Here is a 21,036-nt window from a genome sequence, read left to right as displayed (position 1 = left end):
GTCACTAATCATCAGGGAAGTGCAAATCTAAACCACAGTGAGATATCATCTCATACCTGGCAGAATGGCTACCATAAAAAAGATCAGGAATGAGTGTTGGCAAGGACGTGGTAAAAAAGAAACTTTCATGCACTGTTGCTGGGATTGTAAATTTGTATAGCCACTGTGAAAAATATTATGGACATTCCTAAGAAATGAAAAATAAAAATACCATATGATCCAGTAATTCTACTGCTGGGTATTTACACAAAGAAAATGAAAACACTAATTTGGAAAGATATATGTGCCCCTATGCAGCATTATTTATAATAGTTAAGATATGAAAGCAGTCCAAGTGTCCATTAATAAATGAATGAAAAAAAGAAGATAGATGATAGATAGATAGATAGATGATAGATGTAAAATCGAATATTACTGAGCCACAAAAAAATAATGTAATCTAGCCATTTGTGCCAACATGAATGGACCTAGCAGGCATTGTGCTAAGCCAAATATGTCATACAGAAAAAAAGATAAATACCATGTAATTTCTGTCATATGTAGAATCTAAACTTTCCATCATATGTGGAATCTAAACAACAAAACAATGAATAAACCTATTGAAAAGCAGAATCAGACCTATAAGTATAGAGAACAAACTGATGATTTCCACAGGTGAGAGTATAGAAGCAAAATGGGTAAAGGAGAGGGGGAGCTACAGGCTTCCATTTATGGAATAAATAAGTCAAGGAATTAAGGGTATAGCAAAAGGAATATAGACAATGGCATTATAATAACATCACATAGTTACAGATGGTACCTACACTTGTGTTGAGCATAATGTAACATACAGAATTGTTGAATCAGTTTGTATAACTGATACCAATATATTATTGTGTGTCATCTATGCTCAAATTTGAAAAAAATGCTAATAAACTTTTTTAAACAGATAAGTGTATTTTATGTGAATTTTCTGTTAAATTACTTTTTAAACATCATGATAGATGGGGCTTCCGGGTAGCTCAGTCGGTTAAGTGTCCGACTTCAGCTCAGGTCATGATCTCTTGGTTTGTGGGTTCAAGCCCTGCTGTCAGGCTCTGTGCTGACAACTCAAAGCCTGGAGCCTGCTTTGGATTCTGTGTATCCCTCTCCCTCTGCCATTCCCCCATTTGTGTGCTGTCTCTCTAAAATGAATAAACGTTATTTTTCCATTTTTTGTGTCTTCTTCAATTTCTTTCATAAGCTTTCTATAGTTTTCAATGCATAGATTTTCACCTCTTCTGTTAGATTTATTCCTAGGTATTTTATGTTTTTTGGTGCAATTGTAAATGGATTGATTTCTCTTTCTGTTGCTTCATTATTGGTGTATAGGAATGCAACTAATTCTTGTGCATTGATATTATATCCTGCAACTTTGTCAATACTACCCAAAGCGATCTACATATTCAATGTAATCCCTATCAAAATAACACCAGAATTCATCACAGAGCTAGAACAAATAATCCTAAAATTTGCATGGAACCAGGAAAGACCTTGAGTAGCAAAAGCAATCTTGAAAAAGAAAACTGAAGCTGGAGGTATCACAATCCCGGACTTCAAGCTGTATTACAAAGCTATAATCATGAAGACAGTATGGTACTGTCACAAAAACAGACCCTCAGATAAATGGAACAGAATAGAGAACTCAAAAATACACCCATAAATATGTGGCCAACTAATCTTTGACAAAGCAGGAAAGAATATCCAATGGAATAAAGACAGTCTCTTCAGCAAGTGGTGCTGGGAATACTGGACAGCGACATGCAGAAGAATGAACCTGGACCATTTTCCTACACCATACACAAAAATAAACTCAAAATGGACGAAAGACCTAAACATAAGACAGGAAGCCATCAAAATCCTCGAGAAGAAAGCAGGCAAAAACCTCTTTGACCTGACCCGCAACTTCTTACTCAACATGTCTCTGGAGGCAAAGGAAATAAAAGCAAAAATGAACTACTGGGACCTCATCAGCATAAAAAGCTTCTGTGCAGCAAAGGAAATAATCAGCAAAACTAAAATAGTTTCTCCCATTCCGGGAGAATGGGAGAATATATTTGCAAATGACATATCAGATAAAGGGCTAGTATCCAAAATCTATAAAGACCTTATCAAACTCAACACCCAAAAAACAAACAATCCAGTGAAGAAATGGGCAGAAGACATGAATAGACACTTCTCCAAAGAAGATAGCCAGATGGCCAAGTGACCCATGAAAAAATGCTCAACATCACTCATTATCAGGGAAATACAAGTGAAAACCACAATGAGGTACCACCTCACACTTGTTAGAATGGCTAACATTAACAACACAGGCAACAACCGATATTGGTGAGGATGCGGAGAAAGAGGATCTCTTTTGCATTGTTGGTGGGAATGAAAACTGGTGCAGCCACTCTGGAATACAGTATGGAGGTTCCTCAAAAAACTGAAAATAGAACTACCCTACCACCAAGCAATTGCACTACTAGGTATTTATCTAAGGGATACAGGTATGTTGTTTCGAAGGGGCACATGCACCCCAATATTTATAGCAGCACTATCAACAGTAGCCAATGTATGGAAAGAGTCCACATGTCCATTGATGGATGAATGGATAAAGAAGATGTGGTATATATATACAATGAAGTATTACTCAGCAATCAAAAAGAATGAAACCTTGCCATTTGCAACTACATGGAGCTACATGGTATTATGCTGAGCAAAATTAGTCAGAGAAAGACAAATATTGTATGACTTCACCCATGCGAGGAATTTAAGATACAAAACAAATGAACATAAAGGAAGGGAAAAAATAATATAAAAACAGAGAGAGGGTCAAAAGACAAGAGACTCTTAAATATGGAGAACAAATAGAGGGTTGCTGGAGGGGTTTTGAGACGGGGGATGGGCTAAATGGGTAAGAGTCATTAAGGAATCTACTCTTGAAATCATTGTTGCAGTATATACTAACTAACTTGGATGTAAATTAACAAATAAAATAATAAATAATAAATAGAAAAAAATAAAAAATAATAATAAAATGATAAACCTTAAAATATTAATAAAATAACACATCATGATACATGAGAGCAACATAAAGAGATATATCAACTAAATGATAACTTGGATGGGACTTAAAACTGAAAATGGACATTAGGTGAGAATTAAGGAAATCTAAATAAACTATGTATTTTATTTAATAATAAAAACTCTGGAGGGTAGTTGATATTATATGAAAAATATATTACTTCTTGAGGAAGTATAAGATTACGAGAATTACATATTTAAAGTGAATTCCCAAGTTAAAAAGTAAATTTCATTGTTTAGGATGGAAATGTAAGCTGACAAACTTTTAGAGGTAACAATAAAAATAATGGTGATAATAATTATTTATGTAGTATATTATAAAAGTGATTGTCATGTTTTTCTTCACATCTAAGTGCCCGACACATGGTATATACTTAATAAATATTTGATTAATGAATGAATGCTTTGATTGTGGTCTTTTCTATGTATTAAAAAAAGATCAAAAAAGAGTCGAAATAATATTTTTGACAGTCTTTTTAAGTAATGTAGATTGATTGCACAGCTGTTCATTTGACTGCCTAGGGATCAAACAGTAAGTTGAGAAAAAGGAAAACAGTAATTTCCACTGAAAAACAACTGATTTGGTGACCCTGTCTATTCACAGTCTAGCTTTCTAAATATTCAGTCTATGAAACTTAATGCAGAACTAACAAATGTCATATGAGGTTTCAACTTTAACTAGAAGGATAAAAGAAAGGTTCTTTTGAAAAATATGTATAATATGATTCCATTTGTGCAAATATAAGTATATACATAGGTGTGTTTGTAGCAGCCTAGTAAAATTTATAAAGGTTATTGTAATTTCCTCAAGGGTGTGGGACTATAATGAAGGTAAAGTTTATTTTAATTTTCTATCTGTCTAAAACGTGGGATTTTTAAAAAGTATTGGCATAATTTACATTATAGTTTTCAATATTACTAAAATATATGTGCCATATGAGAGACTCTTTCAGTTCTTGTGAAATGGGTATGCTGTGCTTCACTCTCCATAGACTCTATAAAATCTACATCTTTGAACGAAGCTTTTGAACATTATTTTTCTTCTTTGCATCTCTGCTAAGCTTTTGAACTACTTAGAGATTAAAGTTTCAGCACATCCATAATTATAGCCAAATATGCCTTAATTTTTTTCTGACTTTAAATTTCATTGAATTTATTTTTATAATAATTTACACATAATTCTGATTTGGGTTAAAAACTGACTACTCCATCTGAAAGTAAAAAATCATGGCATAATCTTTTCCATGTGAAAACTTTGCACGTAAGAGCACTCTATCTATAAAGTACCTTCCTATGTTAATTAAATATGCTTCACATGAAGATTGCCCAGATATACATGGTACAGTTTACTCAACTTTTAGACATGCAATGGTCAGCCTTCTATTAGTATGCTTTTCAGGAAGGCTGAAATGAAAGAAATAAAGTATTGACTTCTCATCAACAATGTTACACATGATTCTAACACTAGAATTACTTATTTTAAAATTGTATTATTGAGTTGTTTGTAAGGCCCCAGTACTTTGATCTGTGTGGCAGAGAACCATTAAAAATTACTAATAATAAGGAAGAAATCTTACATTGAAATTGTAATTTTCTCCCAACTGAATTTCCTGCCTCCATCCCCTTTTTCATTCTTCCACACTGTGGCTTAACTTAAGGCTATAGTGAGTTATCTTTCTAAATACAATTCAGGAAACATACTAGTGGGCAATGACCTACCCAGCTTGTCTGTGACTAGGGGCTTCCCAGGATATGGGATTGTCTGTGCTAAAATCAGAATAGTCGCTGGCCAAATAGGAACATCTTTTTTGTTTGTTTGTTTTTACCCTAGTTTATGTCTTCCCACAATTCTTGGGCGGCTTTATCCCAGGATACAAGACCTTTCACTATATGATCCATGCTTAGCTTCTCTGTTTATAATAGTGTTGCTGTTGTTGTTGTTGTTTCTGACATTTACACTCTAGCTATACCATATTTCTATATTACTTCTTTCTATATTACTTCTAAAATCCTGCAGCAAACTTTTTTCATAATATTTTCATATACCAATATTATTTCTCCCATCAGCGATCACTTCACCTTTTTCTTCACCTGGAGAATTTACAATATTCAACTTTATCTTTCTAATCTATCATGATTTCTCTAAATCTCATTACACTTTTCTCTCCTGATAGGGCTCTCTCAGTAGCCTCTGTGTGTATCCATTAAAACCTATGACATTGTTTATTTATCTGTTTGCAATACTGTCTTGCCTACTAGATTGTGATGTCAAGAGATGCAAGGATCGTGATATCTATGTAAGCAACTGCAATATGTGACACAGAGTTAGCATTCAATGTCAAATTAATTATTTAATGTTAATGAATACTCTATTGTGCTATATACACCAATAACTACTAAACAAGCAACGACTAGTATGGCTATAGTTACTACGGTTAATTAAAAAAAAAGTCTAAGGCTAAATGCCAGCCATCAAAGAATATACAATCTTAAATTAAACAGGGATTCTCCAATAGAAGTTTATGCTAAAAGGGAATGAACAAATATATTTTATATTGCTGGCATAATTTTTAAAAATCTTTTAATTTATGATCATTGCAGATTAACATGCCGCTGTAATCAATAATACAGAGAGATCCTCTCTTTTGCTCATTTACATTCATGTGCAGATTTTTGTGTGAATCTGTTCATTTCTATGGGATAAATGTGAAAGAGTACAGTTGCTGCCTAATTTGAGATTTTTATGCTTAGTTTTAATAGAAACTTCTCAACTGGTTTCCAAAGTGGTGGATTCAAAATAAAATGTATCATTTTACCTTCTCACCAGCATTCTATGAATGGTACTATTTCTCAACAACCATGAAAATATTTGATATTGCCACATTTTTTTATTTATCCAATTTGAAAGGTGTATAGTAATATGGCATTGTGATTTTAATTGGGATTCTTTTATGGTTACTGATGCAGAACATTTTTAAAGAAATTTTTAAGGTTTAAGTAGACTTATTTTTACAAGGAGGACCCTACTGAGCAGAACCTTATAGACCAATATATGTGGTCCCAGGATGTCACCACGGATAAACTGAGAGGTCATGATTGCAGAGGAGGTCACTGTAATTGAAGGATATGATCCAGGGAAAGCTGGTCAAGAATGCAGCAGACATGATCAAGACAGGCTGGGGGTGGTCAAGTCACAGGGTAAGGGACAGGACAAACCCCTTCACATCCACTTCTTGTAGTTCTCTAGATGTGACAGTACCCAGCCCAATGGTAAGAGGAAACATACAAATCCGGGAGGTGAGGGGCGCCTGGGTGGCTCGGTCGGTTAAGCGTCCGACTTCGGCTCAGGTCATGATCTCGCGGTCTGTGAGTTCGAGCCCCACGTCGGGCTCTGTGCTGACCGCTCAGAGCCTGGAGCCTGCTTTCAGATTCTGTGTCTCCCTCTCTCTGTGACCCTCCCCCATTCATGCTCTGTCTCTCTCTGTCTCAAAAACTAATAAATGTTAAACAAAATTAAAAAAAAAAAAGAAAAAGAAAGCAGGGAGGTGAGCCCAATGGCTATAAATCATGGTCCCAAGCTCTTCCTGTGGCAGCATGGAATGGATCTGGGCACCCAGCATTGGGAGCTGCTGGATAAATCCTGTCAGGACACTCAGCAGCAGTGGTGTCAGCATGGACATGACCTCATGGAATAACTGCAGATAGTCGATGTAAAACATTTTAAAATGTACTTATTTTGCATCTGCATAAAAACAAATGAAGGCAGTGTATGACTCCCTGGTAATGACAAAAATATAGTCAAATTTTGTTTCTATAATATGGTAATAGTGGTACATAATGCATTTACAACTTTGTAATTTCAAAGTTAAAAAACAAATGTGGTAAAAATAGTCATAAATACAATAATCTGTTATTAGTTATACAATATAAAATTACATGAATTATAACACCAATAATCTTAAATGTGAGGAGGAGCAAAAATAAAAGTATAAAACTTAAGAATTCTATTGAAGTTAAGTTGTTATTAAGTTAAAAAATGATGTTGTGATATTAAAATGCTTTATATAAGCTTCATGATAAGACAAATTGTACTACAAGACAATTTGTAGTAATTACACAAAATAGCATGATAGAGAAGTCAAAGTGTATTGGTACCATAAGACATCAAAACACACACACAAAAGACAGCAGGATGAGAAACAAAGAACAATGGATATATGAAAAAAACAGAAAGCAAATCACAAATGACAATAAGCATTAACAGATAATAATTACTTCAAATGAAAATAAATTAAATTCTCCAACCAAAAGACAGAATGTTTGAATGGGTAGAAAAACGAAATTCAGTGGTATGCTGCCTACAAGCTAATCACTTTAGCCTTAAAAACATACGTAGACTGACAGTGAAGAGATGAAAAAAATTCAAGCAAATGGTAACACAAAAGTAGCTATATATAGTAATTATATGTATATAGCACATACATATATAGTAATTATAAATATGTATGTGCCCAACATAGGAGCATTTAAAGACATAAAGCAAAAAATAACAGAGTTAAAAGGAGACATAAATAATTAAATAATAGTTGGGGACTTTAATACCCCACTCTCAACAATGGATAGGTAATTCAGACAGATAATCAATAAGGAAACAGCAGATTTGAACAATGCTGTATGCCATATGAACCTAGCAGACATATACAGAACATTTTGTTCATCAAGAGCAGAAGGCACATTCTTCCCACATGCACAGGGAACGTTTTCTAGGATAAACTGTATGTTAGTCCAAGTCTAAACAATTTCAAGAAGATTGAAATTTTATCAAGTATCTTCTCTGACTATAAAATAAAAAAGTATCTTTAGACAAATGAAAATGAAAACACAATATACCAAAACATGTGGCATACACCAAAAGAATTACAAAGAAGGATGTTAATAGTAATAAAAACCTACTTTAAGAAGCAAGAAAAATCACAAATAATTTAATTCTACACCTTGAGGGACTAGAAAGAAAAAAATAAATGGAGCTCAAAGCTAACAGAAAGAAGACTATATAAAGGTTTGAGCAGACATAAATGAAATAGAGAACAGGAAATAGAAAATACTAAACTAAGAGTTGGTTCTTTGAAAAAACAAACAAAATTCAGAAAGCTTTATTTAGATAAACCAAGAAAAAAAGAAGAGTACCAAATTAATAAAATTAGAAATGAAAAAGAGACATTACAACTGATACCACAGAAATACAAAGAATCATAAGAGGCTACTATGAATAACTGTACACCAAGAAACTGAACAATTTAGAAGAAATTTCTAAGAATTTTTGTTTCTAAGAAAATTTGTTTCTAAGAAAATTTCTTAGAAACATACAAACTACCAAGACTGAATCAGGAAGATACAGAAAATATAAATACACCAATTACTATCAATGACATTTTTACAGAAAAATATTGACTAGTTTTATTATAAAATATCTTAACATCAGCAAAATAGTAGAATAATGTTTAAAAGTTAAAAATCTAGCAAAACTAGTAATGACATTGAATTAGTAACCAAAATTTTCCCCCTAAAGAAAATTCCAGTACAAGCGGGTTTCATTGGTGAGTTTTAACAAACATTTAAAGCATCGAGGCCAATCTTTCTCAAGCTCTTTCCCCAAATTAAAGAGAAGGAAATACTCCAAACTTCATTTTATGAAGCCAGCATCACTCTGATACCAAAGCCAGAAAACAAAACTACCAGTGAAGAAAACTACACACTAAAATCTCTGAAAAATATAGATGCAAATGTTTTTAAAGCTTATTTATTTGTTGGGGGGGCAGAAGGAGAAGGAGAAAGAGAGATTCCCAAGCAGGCTCTGCACCATAAGCATGAAGAATGATGCAGAGCTCAAACTCACAAACAATGAGATCATGACCTGAGCTGAAATCAAGAGTTGGATGATTAACCGTTTGTGTTACACAGGCACCCCTAGATGCAAAAATTATAATAAAATACTAAAAAAACAAATTCAACAGTACATTAAAAGGATCATTCACCATTATCAAGTGAGATTTACATCTGAGATGCAAGGATGGTTCAATACATGGAAATAAATCAATGTGGCATGTCACATTAATAAGATGAGAGTAAATAGCATATTATCATCTTCATGCAGAAAAAACAATTGGCAAAGTTTGACTTACATTAATGTTAAAATTCTTGATAAATAAAAAAATAAAATAAAATTCTTGATAAGTTAGGTATAAAATATGTCAATACAATAACTGTCACATATAGTGAGACCATAGCTTATATCATATTTACTTGTGAAACTTTAAAAGGTTTCCCTTTTAGATTAAGAATAAGACAAGCGTTTCCACTCTCACCTTTCTTATTCAACATAGTATTGAAAATCCTTGCTACAACACTCAGATGAGAAAAGGTAATGAAAGAAATCAGAATTGGAAAAGAAAAAGCAAAATTGTCTTTCTTTCCTGATTACATGATTGTGTGTGTGTGTGTGTGTGTGTGTGTATGTATATGTATGTATGTATACATATATATATATACATATATATATACATATATATGTATATATATATATATACATAATTCTAAAAACTAAACAAAGAAACTGAGATCCTATCAACAAATTCAGTAAATTTGCAGTATACAAAATTAACATACAAATATCAGTAGCATTTCTATACACTAACAACAAATTATATAAAAAAAGAAATAAAGAAAACAATTCCATTTATAGTAGCATCAAAAATAATAAAACAATTAAGAATGAACTTAACCTAGGAGGTGAAAGATCTCTACTCTGAAAATCAAAAGGCATTGATGAAAGAAATTAATGATGATACAAACACATGGAAAGTTATCCTCTGTTCATGGATTGAAGGAGCTAATATTCTTAAAATGCCTATAGTAATAAAATATAATTATAGATTTGATGCAATCCCTATCAAGATTCCAATAGCATCTTTTACAGAAATACAAAATTTTTTTTTTTTAATTTATATGGAACTATAGAAAACACTGAATATACCAAGGAAGTCTGAGAAAGAAGATGAAGTGGGGGGCATCATACTCCCTGGTTTTAATCTCTACTATAAATTATGGCCATCAAAACAGTATGTTACTAGAATAAAACCAGACACATAGACCAATGGAACAGAATTGAGAGCTCAGAAATAAACCCAAGAATATATTGTCAACTAATATTTACAATAGAGCTAAGAGTACTCAATGAAAAAATTCAGTCCCTTCCATAAATGGTGGTGGGAAAATTGGATATTTGATTTTAAATGAGAAAAAGATGAAACTACCCCAAATGAAATGACCTCTGTCTTATGTCACTCACAAATTTAAGTCAAAATGGCTTAAAACTTAAATGTAAGACACAAAATCATGAAACTCCTGGGGGGAAAAAATCAAAGGAATAAAGCTCCATGACCTGGGTCTTCACAACGATTTTTAAATATAACTTAAAACACAAGCCATAAAATAAAAAATAAACAACTGAGAATATATCAACTTGAAAAGCTTCTTCACAGCAAAAAAAAAAAAAAACAATCAACAAGGTGAAAAGATAATGTATGTAATGGGAAAAACATTTGCAAACCATATATCTGATAATGTGTTAATGTCCAAATTACATAAAAAAAACTCACACATCTCAATAACAAATAAAAACAAAAAGACAAGTAATTTAATTAAAAAACAACAGATGTCCTATATAGACATTTCTGTAGAGAATGTATATGAAAGGCCAACAGGTACATGAAAATATGCTCAAATCAGTAGTCATTAGGGAAATCCAAATCCAATCACGATAAGATATCACATCACACCTGTTAAATAGCCATTATTAAAAAGACAAGAGATAACCAATGCTGGTGAGGATGTGACAAAAAAGTAGAACCCTTCTGCACTGTTGGCAGGTTTGTAAACTGTAACAGCTACTATGAAAAATGTTATGAATGATCCTCAGAATATAGAGTATAAAATTAGCAGGTGACCCAGCAATTCCTCTTCTGGGACTATATCCAAAGGAAATGAAAACACAAATTCAAAAATTTTTCTGTACTTGCATGTTATTAGCAGCATTATTTACTAGCCAAGATATGCAAACGACCTTTCCACTTACAGCTGAATAGATTAAAAAGCTGTGATACACACACACACACACACACACACCATTAAAGCCAAACATTATTCAGCCATAAAACAAAAACAAAAACAAAAAAAAATCCTTCCATTTGTGAAAACATGACTTGAGGGCACCATGATGACTGAAGAAAAAGACAAATACTCTATGGTCTCATATCTACGTGGAGTCTGAAGAAAAAAACATACTCATAGAAAAAGGGAACAGATGTGTGGTTGCCGGTTAGGAATGGCACAGAAGGAATCTAGAGAAAAGGTTCAATCATCCAGTTACAAGATAAAGAAGTACTAGGCATGTAAATACAGTATGACTATAATTGACATTGCTGTATGATATATATGAAAGTTGTTATGACAATAAGTTTTAAGAGTTCTCATCACAAGAAAAAAGATTATTTTCTCTTTTCTCTTTCTCTTTTAATTGTATCTGTGTCAATGATTCATGTCAACTAAACTGTCATCAATAATTATTTTGCAATATATGGAAGTCAAACAATAAGGCTATATACCTTAAACTTATACCATTACATATGTCAAATATATATCAATAAAACTGGAAAAATTAGCTAGATATATTTATGTGGGTCTACATTTGGGATTTCTATTATAGTCCCTTGATCTATGTGTCTATTCTCTACCAACTCCACACTCTTTTGATCACTGTAGGTATGTAAGTGTTAATATTGTCTCTAATGTTTATTATTTATTATGATATAATAGTTTCTCCCAACATTATTTTTAAATTGTTTTAGATGTTGTAATCTCTGTGTTTGTCCACATAAATTGTATAAGGTTTTTTATGTCAAAAAAAATTGCTGGGAATTTGACAAGAATTTCATTAAACCTACAGATTAATTTGGAGTGAGTTAACATCTTTACTATTTTCAGCTTTCTAATCCACATGTATTGTGTGCCTTTTCATTAATGAAAGTCCGTATTTTAAATTTGTTTCAACAGAGGCGTCTGGGTGGCTCAGTTGGTTAAGCATCCAACACTTGATTTTGACTCAGGTCATGATTTCATGCTTCATGGGATTGAGCCCCTCATCAGCCTCCATGTTAGTGACATAGAGCCTGCTCAGAATTCTCTCTCTCCTCTCTCTATGCCCCTCCCCTCGCTCTTGCTCTCTCTCTTTCAAAATGAATAAGTAAATATTTTTTACATAAATAAATAAATTTAAACAGAATTTAAAATTTCTTTAAGTGTTTATTTAATTTTTAGAGAGAGACATACAGATCATGAGTAGGGGAGGGGCAGAGAGAGTGGAGACACAGAGTCTGAAGGAGGCTCCAGGCTCTGAGATAGCACAAAACTCGACATGGGGCTTGAACTCATAAGCTGTGAGATCATGACCTGAGCTGAAGTTGGACACTCAACCAACTGAGCCACCCAGGCCCCCTCAACAGAATTTTTAATTGTCAGAATACAGATACTGCAAATGTTTTGTTAATTATATAACAGAACATTTCTTTATTGTGCAGTAATTGTGTATGATATCATAATTTTAGTTTCAATTTAAGCAAAGCTGTCATTGGCATATAGAAATATAATTATTTTTTATTTGTTTCAAGTTTTTATTTAAATTCTAGTTAGTTAACATACAGTGTAATATTGGTTTCAGGAGTAGAATTTACACTCAGTGCTCATCACAACAAGTAACCTCCTTAATATCCATCACACTTTTTTGTGTTGATCTTGTATGCTGTGATGTTACTAAAATTACTTATAAATCATAGAGGTTTTATTTGTAGATTTCCTAGATATTTTATATGTAAGCAATTTTCCCATTTGGAAATAGGGTACTTTTCTTGCTTTCTTACCAATTTGTGTGATATATATTTATTTATATTTGCCTTATTATTTTTGTTATAACTTCCCCTAACATACTGGATAATATTGTCAAGACAGGACATATGCAATCTGTTTACAATCTTAGAACCATCATTCAGACCTTCACCATTAATTATGATGACACAGTTTTTATAGATGCTTTTTTGTCAATCTGAGAGCACTTCCATACATTTCTAAAATCCTGAGGGTCTCTATTGCACATGGGTGGAGAAATCCACTTCAAATATGATTTAGAAAAATTCCAAGTAAAAGAATGGAAAATAAATGCAAACATTAAAAAAAACGATGTTTATATAAATATCAGATAAAGTAGATTTCAGAGCAAAGAAAATTGCTAGAGGCAGATATTACATAATGACAAATTACCTATGCACCAAGAACACATAATGATCCAAATGAAAATATTCCAAGATACTTAAAATTAAAACTGGTAAAACTAAAAGAACAATAGATCAAATTATGTTTGGGAAATTTAACACACTTCTGACTGCCACTGATAGAACTACCAGAGATAAGAGTACCAGGGAAGGTGTTGGGAGTAGGAGCATCCTACAGATACCCCTAGATAACAACTGAAATCAGTGTAAATAACTCAGAGAATGACCCAAAGACTTGCAGAACAGGCTTATCGCATTTATTTAATTAAACAGAAGAGGCCACATTGAGAATTGTAAGAAAGGCATGCATGGGGCCAGGAACAAAAGTGACCTGAGAAACTTACCATGGGATAGGGGAAGCATGGAGAGGAAAGAATAAACCCCACACTAGGCATCCCAAGCAGGGGGTACTGGCAAAGGAAGACAAATCCTTTTAACATTTAGCATTGAAAACTAAAAATGCTTTACAATCAGTGGGGCTTAATAAAAGGAACATTAAAAATCAATAGTTTCAACACTCAAAGAGCTAGCAAGCAATAGGAAATAGTCACTGTCATTAAAGTGACAGCATAACAAAGAACTCTACCAAGATAAAGCAGAGAATCACCAGTTTGAGAGTCACCTGGGGTATACAGGAAGTAGACTTATTTGCTAGTTTCAAAATATGTTCATGAGGGGCAGGGATCCTTGAGAGACTTCTCCAAGAACAAAGGAGCTGCCTGGTACTATTTCTCTCCTCCACCCTTCAGCCTAAATGCAGGGATACCTGTAGGAACCACTGCAAACACTTTCATGTAGCTTGCTTACAGTGTGCCTTGCCCCCATGTTGTCCTGGGGGTCTTCTCCATCCAACTTACCCCACTTGGCAGGAGTTCTCCATGCAACTCCAGGTATCCTCCCACGAGAAGATGAACACAAACATTGCTAACACGGTGGATCCCACCTACGTGTTCTATGGACTGCCCCATCCAACCTGTTCCACTCAATAAGAGTCTAACCAAAGCTACTCCAGAAGCATGTCACTGTGCAAACAGCCCCAACAGTGACCAGCACCACTCCAAAATGACTCCTTACCTGGGGAGAAGGAAATATAACCACACACACAACTTGGACTGGGGTGGGGGGCATCTGATCTCACTACCAGCTCTGCCCACCACCATAAACCTTACAGGGGACAGTACAAAGAAAGACCCCAGTAGTTTGAGGCTGCTGCAAACTCAACAGACACACTGGATATAGGCGTCTTGTCCAACTTCAGGCCCTGCCACAAAACAAGTCTAAACAAACTCAAAAAGATCGAAATTATACCATGTAGCTTTTCTGACCACAAAACTATAAAACTAGAAATCAACCATGATAAAACAAGTCTGGAAAGAACAAAAATGCATGGAGGTTGAATAGCATGTTAAGAAACAATAAGTGAAACAAAATATCAATTAGGGAGTCAAAAAATTCATGGAGAAAAATGAAAATGAAAACACAAGAGTACAAAATCTTTGGTAAACGTCAAAACTGCTATGAGGGGAAAATTATAGATATGCAGGCCTACCTCAAGAAGCAAGAAACCTGAAATAAACCACATAAACTTACATGTAAAAGAGTAAGACTAAGAAAAACAAAGCTCAAAACTAGTAGAATGAAGGAAGCAATAAATATTAGGGCAGAAATAAATGAAATATAGACTAAAAAAACAATGGAACAGATCAATGAAACCACAATCATTTGTGAAGATAGCAAGAAAATTCATAAACTTTTAGTCAAATAAAGAAAAAAGAGGGAAAGAGGACACAAAAAATAAAATCAGAGAGGGCATAGCAGGAAAAACAGGCATCGTCACAGAAATGAAAAGAAGTATAAGACAATATTATGAAATATTATATGCCAACCAATTGGACAACCTAGTAGAAATGTATAAATTGTGAGAAACTTATAACCTCCCCAAACTGAATAAGAAAAGAATAAAAATTTAATTAGACAGGTTACTAGCAATGAAATTTAATCAGTAATCAAAAATCATCCAACAAACTAAAGTCTGGGATCAGATAGTTTCACTGGTGAAATCTACCCAACATTTAAACAAGACTTAATACCTATTCTTCTCAAAATATTCCAAAAAATATAAAGGAAAAGAATGTTCCAATTTCATTCTATGAAGAGGGAGAAATACCCTGATACCAAAACCAAATACAGACACTACAAAAAGTAAAATTACAGGCCAATATCTCTCATGACCATAGATGCAAAAATCCTTACCAAAATATTAGTGAACCAATTCCAACCATACATTAAAAAATCATTAATGAAGATCAAGTGAGATTTTATTCCAGGGATGCAAGGATCATTTCATATTTGCAAATTATTCCATGTGATAAATAATATCAATAAAAGAAAGGATAAAAATCACATGGTCATTTTAGTAGATGCAGAAAAAAACATTTGACAACATAACACATCAATACATGAAAAAACTCTCAACAAAGTAGGGTTGGAGAGAACATTGAGCATGATGAAGGCCATATATGAAAAAGCTAGTCAGAGAGGTTTTTTTTCTCTAAGCTTCCCTCCTCCTCTGAAAAGCTAGAAAATAACAAATCATTTTGAACACCCAAGAACTCGATTGGAAGTCTTAGAGAACAAAGCCCCAGTCTACAAACATACAGAAAAAATATGTGGAAGGTAGAAACTGCAGAGTTGATTTGTGGGAGAAAAGAGCCACAGTCACTGCAGTGGAAGGGGAGGCCATGATTGCAGACAGATGAGCTAGCAGAAAGATTGTGAGAAAGAGTGAAAAAAGTGAAAACACACACACGGGTCTACACAAGAAATCTTTCCCCCAAACCATTGATGGGGAAAAGGAGAGGGTTTCAATACTGCCAGTATTTATAAACAGTAGAAGGCAGAGGCTAAAGTTTAATAGGTCAGTGCCTGGTGGTGCTCTGGTGAGGAAGCAGGGCAGAACCCCAGGAGAAGGCAGCATGGTCTGAGGATCCCCTCAGTTGCTCAGGGGGAAGCAGTTCCTCTGCTTGGAGTGCATTTGATAGTGGTGATCTGGCCTCTTCGCAGGCAAAAAGAAATCTGCTGATGCCATTGAGTTGCCCTACTCACCAGTATAGGATCAAAGATACCAGCTGAGGGCAGCAAACCATGGCACCAGTTGTGTGTTGTAATTTACTATAAATTTCAAGGTGCTGCCATGGCACCAACATGTCACTGTTCCCTGGGATCAGCTGGTACCCGCCAGAACACAAGGAGACCCTTCCCCAGGGATCAGCATGGGTCCAAGCCAAAGAGGTCTCTGAAGGTTGGGGTTTTGAAATACTGTTTCTCCTGAGATAAAACAAGAGTGCTACACCTCCCAGGCAGGTGGACACCTTGGTCAAGGGCAGGGTGAACGTGGGAATCTAATTAAAGCCAAGGACACAGGAGGGGTAGTCATTTGTACATCTGTGAAGGCACAAAGTTCCTACTCCGCAGACTAGAGAACAGGGAGAAGCCATTTTCACCCCTAACCCACCAACACTGATTGACCTAAGTGAGCTAAAGAGTGCCAACTAGTGGAGAATGGACCCATTAGAACAAGCCTTGCCCCCATGATGTGTCCTCCAGGAACATCTCCACTAGGGCAAAACCACCTGAGAGTCAGATCAGAAGGCTCCTCTCCCAGAAGAGCAGCACAAACTCATCCAACACAGTAAATCTCTTGATCATAGAGTGCTGAAAAGCTTCAGCTCTAGGGGGACAAAGGATCTAGCTTCCTTTGGGGTTTTTTTGGCATGTTTTTAAATGTTTTTGTTTTGGATACAGAAAGAGTAATTTTTTTAACTTTTATTTTTTTATCTTTTCTTTTTTTCTGTCAAGCTTCTCTTAACAAAGGTTGTTAACAAAACAGACCAAAACACATCTAAGATATAGCTTCCTTTATTCAATCTTTAATTTTTAAATTTAATTTTATTATTTTTCCTCCAAAATGACAAGACAGAGAAATTATCCCAAAAGAAATAACAGGAAGAAATGATATACAGGGATTTAATTAATAGAGACATAAGGAAGATGTCTGAACTAGAATTTAAATGAACAATTATAAGGATTCTATAAGACACTAGAAAATCCTTCACTGAAGAGATAAAATTTAGTAAGGCTTAAATTAATGCTATAACCAAGCTGCAAACCTGAATGGATGCCAAAATAGTGAGGGTAGATGAAGCATAGGAATGAATTAGTGATATTTAAAATAAAATTATGGAAAATAACAAAGCTGAAAAGAAGAGGGAAACCAAGGTAATAGATAATAAGGAAGACTTAGGAAACTCACTGACTTATTAAAATGGAATAACATTTGTATCATAGAAGTCCCAGAAGCTTAAGAGAGAGAAAAGGTGGGAAAGGTTTATTTGAACAACTTATAGCTGAAAATGTCCCTAACATGAGGGAGGACACAGACATCAAAATCCAAGAAGCACAGAGAACTCCCACTAAATTCAACAAAAGTCAGGCATTGCTAAGGCATATCATAGTCCAATTCACAAAATACATAGGCAAGGAAAGGATCTTGAAAACATCAAGGGGAAAACATTCCTTAACCTACAAGGGGAGACAGATTGAATTCACAGCAGGTATGTCCACAGAAACTTGGCAGGGCAAAGGGAATGGCAGGATATATTCAATGTGCTGAATGGGATACATATGCAGCCAAGAATACTTTATCCAGCAAATCAGTCATTCAGAGTAGAAGGTGAGATAAAGAGTTTCCAAGACAAACAGAAACTGATGGAGTAGGTGACCACTGAACGAGCCCTGCAAGAAATATTAAGGGGTCTCTCTGAGTGGGGCAAAAAGACCAAAAGCAACAAAGACTAGAAAGGAACAGACAACATCACCAGAAACACCAACTTTACAGATAACACAATGGAACTAAACTCATATTTTCAATAATCACCCTGAATGTAAATGGATTAAATGTTCCAATCATAAGATATAGGATATCAGAATGGAAGGAAAAAAAAACCAAACAAACAAGACCCATCTATATGCTGCCTACAGTTAATTCATTCTAGACCCAAAGACATCAACAGATTGAATGAGTGGGGATGAAGAACCATCTATCATGATAATGAATGCCAAAATAAAGCTGGAGTAGTCATACTTATATCACACAAACTACACTTTAAAACAAATAATGCAACAAGAAATGAAGGGGGGCATTATATCATAATTAATGGGTCTATCCATCAAGAAGATCTAGCAATTCTAAATATTTATGGCCCAAATTTTGGAAGAACCCAAATATATGAATCAATTAATAACAAATATTAAAAAAAACATTGAAAACAATACAATAATAGTAGAGGAACTTAACACCCCACTTATAGCAATGGAAAGATCATGTAAGGAGAGATGCATCAAGGAAACAATGGCTTTGAATGACACATTGGAACGGATTGACTTAAGAGATATATTCAGAATATTCCATCCAAAAGAGGGACTATGCACATTCCTTTTGAGTGTGCACAGAACATTGTCCAGAATATATCATACACTGGGATACAACTCAGGCCTTAGCAATTACAAAAATATTGAGATCATACCATGCATATTTTCTGACCACAATACAATGAAATTTGAAGTCAATCACAAGAAAAAATTTGGAAAGACTACACATACATGGAGGTTAAAGTGCATCCCACTAACCAGTTAATGGGTTAACCAGAAAATTAAAATAAGCAGTAAAAAATACATAGAGGGAAATGAAAATGAAAACATGACACTCCAAAACTTTTGGAATGCAGCAAAGGTAGTCCTAAGAGGGAAGTATATTGCAATACAGGCCTACCTCAAGCAGCAATAAAGGTCTCAAATACACAACCTAACCTTACACCTAAAGGAGATAGAAAACTAGCAGCAAATAAAGCCTAAAACCAGCAGAAGAGAAGGAAATAAAAAAAAGACTAGTCCTGAAATTAATGATCTAGAAACAAACAAAAACCAGTAGTAACATATCAGCAAAACTAAGAGCTGGTTCTTTCAAAGAATTAATGAAATTGATAATCCCATAGCCAGACTTATCATAAAGAAAAGATAAAGGGCTTAAAAAATAAAATCACAAATGAAAGGGAAGAGATCACAACCAACACCACAGAAATACAATTATAAGAGAATATTGTGAAAAATTATATGACAAAAAACTGGGCAATCTGGAAGTAATGAATAAATTCTGAGAAACATGTAAATTATGAAAGCTGAAACAGGAAGAAATAGAAAATTTGAACAAACCAATAACCACAAAGAAATTGCAACAGTAACAAATATCTCACAACAAGCAAAAGTACAGGGCCAGATATTTTCCCAGGGGAATTCTACCAGATATTTAAAGAAGAGCTAATATATATTTTTCTCAAACTGTTCCAAAACTTCCAAATTCATTCTATGAGTCCAGCATTATCTTGACTTCAAAACCAAAATTTCATTGAAAGGCAGAATTACAGGCCAACATCCCTGTTAAACATGGACGCAAAAATTCCCAACAAGATACTAGCAAATTGAATCCAAATGTAAAGAATTATTCACCACAATCAAGTGGGATTTGTTCCTGGGCTGCAGGGTTGGTTCAAATCCATCAATGTGATATACTGCATTAATAAATTAATGAAAGAAAGGATAAGAACTATATGATCCTCTCAGTAGATTCAGAAAAAGCATTTGACAAAATACAGCATCCATTCTTGATTAAAATAAAAATCTCATCAAATTTGAGATATATGGAACATAACATCATAAATGCCATATATCAAAGACTGGCTCTATTATCATCCTCATTGGGGAAAAACTTAGAACCTTTCCCCTGTGGTCAGGAACAAGACAAAGATGTCTACTCTCAATGTTACTTAACATAGTGCTGAAGTTTTAGCCTCAGCAATCAGAAACTGGAAAGGAGGGGCACCTGGGTGCATCAGTCAGTTAAGCGACCGACTTCGGCTCAGGTCATGATCTCATGGTTTGTGAGTTCCAGCCCCACATAGGGCTCTGTGCTGACAGCTCAGAGCCTGAAGCCTGCTTCAGATTCTGTGTCTCCATCTCTCTCTGTCCCTCTCCCACTTGTGCTCTGTCTTTCTCTGTCTCTCAAAGATAAATAAATGTAAAAAAAAGAGAGAAAATTAAAAGGAATAAAAAGCATCCAAATTGGCAAGGAAGAAGTCAAACTTTCACTATATGCAGATGACATGATGCTCTCTGTAGAAATCCTGAAAGACTCCACCAAAAAATAGCTAAAACTAACACGTGAGATCAGCAAATTTGCAGGATAAAAATCAATGTAGATAAATTAGTTGCATTTCAATATACCAATAATGAAGCAGCACAAAAAGAAATCAAGAAATTGATCACATTTGCAATTGCACCCAAAATAATTAGATACCTAGAGATAAACTTAACCAAAGAGGTAAAATATTTGTACTTTGAAAACTATAGAACACTTATGAAAGAAATTAAAGAGGACACAAAGAAATGGAAAATCATTCCCTGCTCATCGATTGGAAGAAAATAACATCGTTAAAATGTCTATACTACTCAA

At 34.3% G+C, this 21,036-nt stretch overlaps 1 pseudogene; it reads right to left on the bottom strand.

Moving 5' to 3' along the window:
- Window positions 1–6,307: 6,307 nt before the first annotated feature.
- Window positions 6,308–6,767, bottom strand: LOC131502091 (cytochrome c oxidase subunit 8A, mitochondrial-like; annotated as a pseudogene).
- Window positions 6,768–21,036: the final 14,269 nt, after the last annotated feature.

This window comes from Neofelis nebulosa, chromosome X (genome assembly GCF_028018385.1).
Source record: "Neofelis nebulosa isolate mNeoNeb1 chromosome X, mNeoNeb1.pri, whole genome shotgun sequence".
NCBI classification, from domain to species: Eukaryota; Metazoa; Chordata; class Mammalia; order Carnivora; family Felidae; genus Neofelis; species Neofelis nebulosa.
Note: the sequence above shows the minus strand (reverse complement) of the source record. Positions and strands in the feature narration are given on the sequence as shown.